Source organism: Oryctolagus cuniculus, chromosome 4 (genome assembly GCF_051225735.1).
Source record: "Oryctolagus cuniculus isolate XC-2025 breed Fujian yellow rabbit chromosome 4, ASM5122573v1, whole genome shotgun sequence".
Classification (NCBI taxonomy): Eukaryota; Metazoa; Chordata; class Mammalia; order Lagomorpha; family Leporidae; genus Oryctolagus; species Oryctolagus cuniculus.
In genome coordinates this window covers 164,369,820-164,376,147 of record NC_142870.1, presented here as the reverse complement: position 1 = coordinate 164,376,147, position 6,328 = coordinate 164,369,820, and positions in this window count along the sequence as shown.

Below are 6,328 nucleotides of genomic sequence, written 5' to 3'. Positions count from 1 at the left end.
AAGCTTCCTCCTGGGGTAACTGTTGTGGCTCCTGAGGGGAGGAATCCGGACCTGGAGCTCTTGTCCTATTCACTTAGGACTCAACAGCCTCAAGTCTGAAGTAATTTTCTGTCAGTGCACAGATGGAAAGGTTGAGAGCCTTTACGGTACTCATTGTTTTGACCACAGGGGTTTCCATCAGCGCTGACTGGCTTTCTCATCGCCTAACTTTCTCTGGAAACCTAAGTGGACAGTGGTCATCGATGTGAGCCATCACTCGATTTTCCCCATGATAGAAAGATCATTCACACTGCTACAATTTCACAGGAACGTTGTAATTGATCTGACTACTTAAGGAATATTATGCCCTTGGTTAATGAGATATTCGTCTTCTTACTGCCCCTGACTCAACACTGGTTTTAAAAGTTCTGATAAGGAGTTAGTTTACTTTTATTTGGGGAAACATTATACAGGTATATGTATTGGCTTATTTGTGCAGTTGCTTATATCCTAGTTCACAACAAGCATAATTTATTTTGACTTTATAAATATAGTTTATTCCTCATTTTTTATTTACTTGAAAAATATATTTATTTATTTGAAAGGCGAGGTTACAGAGGGAGAAAGAGAAGGAGATCTTCCAACCATTGGTTTACTCCCTAAATGGCCACAATGGCTGGGTCTGGTCCAGACTGAAGCCAGGAGCCTGGAACTCTGGCCTGGTCCCCGAAGTATTGGGGCTATCTTCTGTTGCCTTCCCAGGCACAGTGGAAGGGAGCTGGATGGGAAGTGGAGCAGTGGGGAATTGAAATGGTGCTCCTATATATGGGATGCCAGTGTTTCAAGCAGCAGCTTAACCTGCTGTGCCACAATGCTGGCCCCTCCTCTTTTACCTTTTAATAATAAAATCCTTACAGAGTTCTACTGAAAGCATTGATATGGCACATGGGCTCAATCTACTTGTTTTTATGTTAAGTTGTATTGGGACACAAGCACAACCATTTCTTTACTTGTTGTCTGTCATGGCTCTCACACTACAATTTCACAGTGCTGGATGTGACCAAGACTATGAACCCTGTGTTCATGAATATAAGTTGGCATAGAAAGGGGAGTAGAAGCACTAACCATGTACCTGCATTTCAAGAGCTTGTAATTTTGGTAGGGATATATAATCCTTTTTTTTTTTTTTTTTTTTTTTTTTTTTTTTTTTTTACAGGCAGAGTTAGACAGTGAGAGAAAGAGATGGAGAGAAAGGTCTTCCTTTCCATTGGCTCACTCCCCAAATGGCCGATACGGCTGGTGCGCTGCACCGATCCGAAGCCAGGAGCCAGGTGCTTCCTCCTGGTCTCCCATGTGGGTGCAGGGCCCAAGCATTTGGGCCATCCTCCACTGCCTTCCCAGGCCACAGCAGAGAGCTGGACTGGAAGAGGAACAACCAGGACAGAATCCGGCGCCCCAACCAGGACTAGAACCCAGAGTGCTGGCACCACAGGTGGAGGATTAGCCTAGTGAGCCCTGGCACCGGCCGGGAGATATAATCCTAATGGTACCTTCAACAACTGAAATGTGTAGAGAAATGGAGAGCAATGGTAAGCCAGAATTCTGAGCTTTCATTTATTATCAGAAATCTATCATTAATTACAAATATTGGTTGACTTTCTATCTTGCTTATGATTTGATTGGCCCTAAGTCTGATGTAAAATATGGTAAGTCACAGCTTCTAGTCTCAGGAAGCATAAGGGTAAAGTGGTAATTACTAGAACAGAATGAGGTTAGTTTTCAAAAGTTTCTCTTGTGTCTTAATGTCTTGTTTTGAAAGTGGTATGGGGAGCCGGCGCTGTAGCATAGCCGGTAAAACCACTGCCTGCAGTGCCAGCATCCCATATGGGCGCCGGTTCAAGTCCTGGCTGCTCCACTTCTGATCCCGCTCTCTGCTATGGCCTGGAAAAGCAGTGGAAGATGGCTCAAGTCCTTGGGCTCCTGCACCCACGTGGTTGATCTGGAAGAAGCTCCTGGTTCCCAGTTTTGGATTGGTGCAGCTCTAGCCGTTGTGGCCATCTAGGGAGTGAACGGGCAGATGGAAGACCTCTCTCTCTCTCTTTCATTCTTTCTCTCTCTCTCACTCTCTCTATGCCTCTGTCTCTCTAACTCTGCCTTTCAAATAAATTAATTAAAAATAAAGTGGTACAAGGCTCATTCTGAAGGGAAGAGGGAGGGCATGTTTTATCAGATCATTGGCTCTTAAATTTGCCGCACATTGAAATCCCTAGATGAGTCCCATGTGCAGCCCAAGTTGTAAACCATTGGTTTTCAACGATTCTTTTCAAATTTTCGTCAGATGCCCTGGGGACCTGGTTAATATGCACATTCTTAAATAGCAGGTGTGGGTGTGGCCAAATGACCATGATGCTGCTGTCCCATGGCACATTTTGAGTAGTGAGAGTTGTGTGTATGTACACATGCGTGCGAGGGTATGTATACCTGAGCATATGTGTGCGTGCATGTGTTTGTAATATGGCTGTTGCTTTTCTTTCCGAAAACATGATGTGCCTTCTCTCTGAGTTTTGAACTTGTAAATGGCATACTCAACAAGAAGTGATTTTCACTCTTGTTTGTGGAATACCTGATGAGTCCGTGTGCACAAGGACCCTCTCCTGTGACTCGTGCACAGAACCCTTCTTCAGCCGGTTCTCTTAGACAGTTCTGCTTGCTGTTAGCTCAGGTTTCTGCTCAGATGTGTGTGTGCTGCTGGCTCCAGAGGGGCTTCACTGATAATGGCATCCAAGGGCATTCAATTAGCACATTTCAGGTTTCTCTGGTCATAGACACCTCATAATTTCTTCACTAATGCATTTGGATCTTTTTCTTTTTCCAAGTCATTAGGCATCCCTTCCACATTACTTTTCACTTTCCAGCCTGTAGTGGATAAGGATTCTATTTTAATACCATCTCAACACATCTGTGCGTTAGAGTAATTTAGGGAGAAACCAGGTGCTAACACTTTTTTAAAGAAGATTTTCATTTTCCTGAATCCTACTAAGACATTGATCCTGCCTCCCATCTTTGCTTGTATCAGAGTACAAAGCCTTGAATTAATAAATAGGTGTGATGACGGCAATAGCAGGCAATGGAGACTGAGTCTGGGAAGTTGGGGGCAGAAAAGGATGGGAACAAAAAGAGAGAGCTCCTCAGGCAGCTGCTGACGATGTGGAAGGTGAAAACCTCTGTCGCTGGGGGAAAGGGCCCCGGGAGTGAGTTTTTCCAAATCCCGCTGAAGATAGAATTTCTGGGGCAAATGTGAGACACTTCTGATGTGAGTTAGATTGGAAGTCTTCTTGTTTCAGGGCTTCTCAAACTTCAGGGGGCACAAGAATCATTGGTGGATCTTGGTGCAGGCACAGATTCCCATTAGTTAGATGCCAGCGAGATCTGAGACTGCGCATTTCTAATAAGCTCTCTGGTGACACAGCTGTTGCTGATCTGAGAACCACACTTGGAGAAGCCAGGCTCCACTGACTCGTGTCTGGGGCTCTGAATCTTAACCTTGGCCTCTTTAGAATCACCTGAGAGTTTTTTTAAAAAAATCATTTATTTATTTATTTAATTGAAAGGCAGAATTAGAAAGATAGGAAGAGAGAGAGAGAGAGCTCTTCTGTCTACTGGTTTACTCCCCAGATGGCTGCAATGTGTGGAGTTGGGGTGGTATGAAGCCAGGAGCATCTTCTGGGTCTCCCCTATGAGTGCAGGGGTCCAAAGACCTGGGCCATCTTCCACTGCTTTACCAGGCACATTAGCTGGTACCCAAACTGGTACCTATATGGGATGCTAGCTCTGCAAGTGGATTTTACCTTCTATGGCACAGTGCTGGCCCTGAGAACCAGTTCTTAAAGTGTAGCCCTGTGAGCAAATGCTGTGACACAGTAGGTTAAACTATTGTGATGCTGTGAGCCTGTTTTGAATCTCAGCTTCTCTGCTCCCAGTCCACCTCCCTGATAATGCACCTGGAAAAATAGTGGAAGATGGCCCGAGTATATGGGTTCCTGCCACCTATTGGGAGACCAGGATGGAGTTTCAGGCCCCTGGACTGGGTCTGGCCAAGCCCCAGCTATTATGACCATTTGAGAAGTGAACCAGTGGATGGAAGATCTCTTCAAGTCTCCGATTTTCTCTCTCTCTGTGTGTGTGTGTGTGTGTGTGTGTGTGAGAGAGAGAGAGAGAGAGAGAGAGTCTTTCAAATAAATAAATACATATTAACCAAAAAATGTGGCTCCAGGACTACTAGTGTCAGGATCACCCAGGAAACTTCCAGAATTGCAAATTATTGAGCTTTTTTCATATCTACTTAATCAGAAACTTGGGAGCTAGGCCCCAGCAGTGTTTTTTGGCGAGTTTCCAGATGGTTCTAATGTACACTAAGGTTTGAGAACCACTGCTCTATATATTTAGCCCATCAGATGGGCATGGTGATAGGAATAAATACATTAAAAAATATTAATGTGATTTCAAGAAGCCTCTGTTGAGAAGTAGCAATTGAGCCCACTTATGAACTATTATTGAGTGCTAACTATTCACTAGGCAAAATGCCAAGCAATTGACTTAGACCGTCTCATTATTGGCACAACATCTCTGACGGTTGAAAGTATTGCCGTGAAACAAATGATAAAACAGATTACAGAGTTTAGGAAATTGACCCAAAGTCTCAGAGCAGGTAAATTCGTGTCCCATCCCAGGCCTTTCTGATGACATGCACTGTCAGCTTCAGGGAGAATAAGCAGAAGTGCAAGCCACTCATTCCACACCCATGCGGAGCATGCAGACTACACTGACTGGCAGACTAGCTCTTCAGAGGTGCTCTTTGTGTGCGCTTTTCTTTGGAATGAATGCTGAAAAAACGTCCTCCTGGTTCAGTATCTGGGCAGGAGCAGTAAAAGTAAAAAATGTACTACATGTGTTTTCATCAGTCATTGGAATCAACCATTGTTTTAACAGAAATTTAAAAATCCAAAAATGAAGTCATAAAAATAAACTCTCTTATCCCACTACTTTGTCCTTTTTGTTTGGGTGCAGTTTACTTGGTGAAGCTGGTAATTTGGTTCCCGTTCCTAGTTCCTGCCTCCACATTTCCTCCTTAGTCTCCTCTTCCACCTTTTCGACTTTGGAAGATTCTTTCCAGATAAAATATCACTCAATTGTCTGAGTTATCTATAGCTGCATTTGCACATTTGGCTTAGAGTTTTGTAGTTAGCACCTAAACTTTCAGAACGCATGGACCTGGATTCGATTCCCAGCTTCAGCATTTCCCAACAGAGTTCAGTCATTTAATGTCTGTTGCGTGGGTCCCTCATCTACAGGCTGAGGACAATCATGTCTTCCTGAAAGGTTTGTACAGGTGCTCTCCTTCGTATTCAAGACTGCATTGGAGGTTTAGCACCTCAGCAAGTGCACAGGTGCTACCTGGGCCAAAGAACTTATTGTACATCTTCTGTACTAGTCAGCGTTTTCATTATTTTAACTGAAATACCTTGGGAAAGAAAAGGTTTATTTTGGCTTACAGTTGGAGACTAGAGTTCAGGATCGGGTAGCCCTATGAGTCTGGCATCTGATGAAGGCTAGCCATGGTGGAGCAGATATAGAGGAACAGTTGTTGGTGAGCCAGGAAGCAGAGAGGGAGGAGAGGTCAACCTTAGCTTAAACAACCAACTCTCTTGTGAGAATCACCTAAAGACCTCCTGCTGGCCCCACCTCTGAGATCCCATAGTTGATCAAGTCTTCATCCTTAATCCATCAACCTTTAACATGACTTCAGAGTTTAAACATCTGCATGAGTTCGGAGAACCAAGTCCTGCTCAATCCATTACATTGGCTAATGTCAAAGCTTTGCCTCCCTTCCTTCTTCCTTTTTCTTGCCTAATTATTTCAAAAATTTATGTGTAATAAATTTAACTTTTTTTGTCTATGAGGCTTTTTAAAAAAATAGATTTGAATTTTTAGAGCAATTTTAGGTTCACAGCAATATTAAGTGGAAAGTACAGGAAGTTTCCATATACTCCCACCTCATCCCAGAATGGTACAATGGATGGACCTGCCCCCAACTCCTGGCAGCCATAGATCACTTTTGCTGTATCCATAGATTTGCCTTCTGAAGATGTCATGTAGTTGGAATTACAAAGCCTGCAGTCTTTACACATGGACTTTTCTCACTAATACATATGGAGAATTCTTCTGTCTATGGCTTATTTCTTTTCAATCATTGGGGGATATTCCATTATATGGAGGTTGCACAGTTTGCTGAGCTATTTACCTAACTAAAGGACATCTTGGATACTTCTAATTTTTGACAATTGTGAGT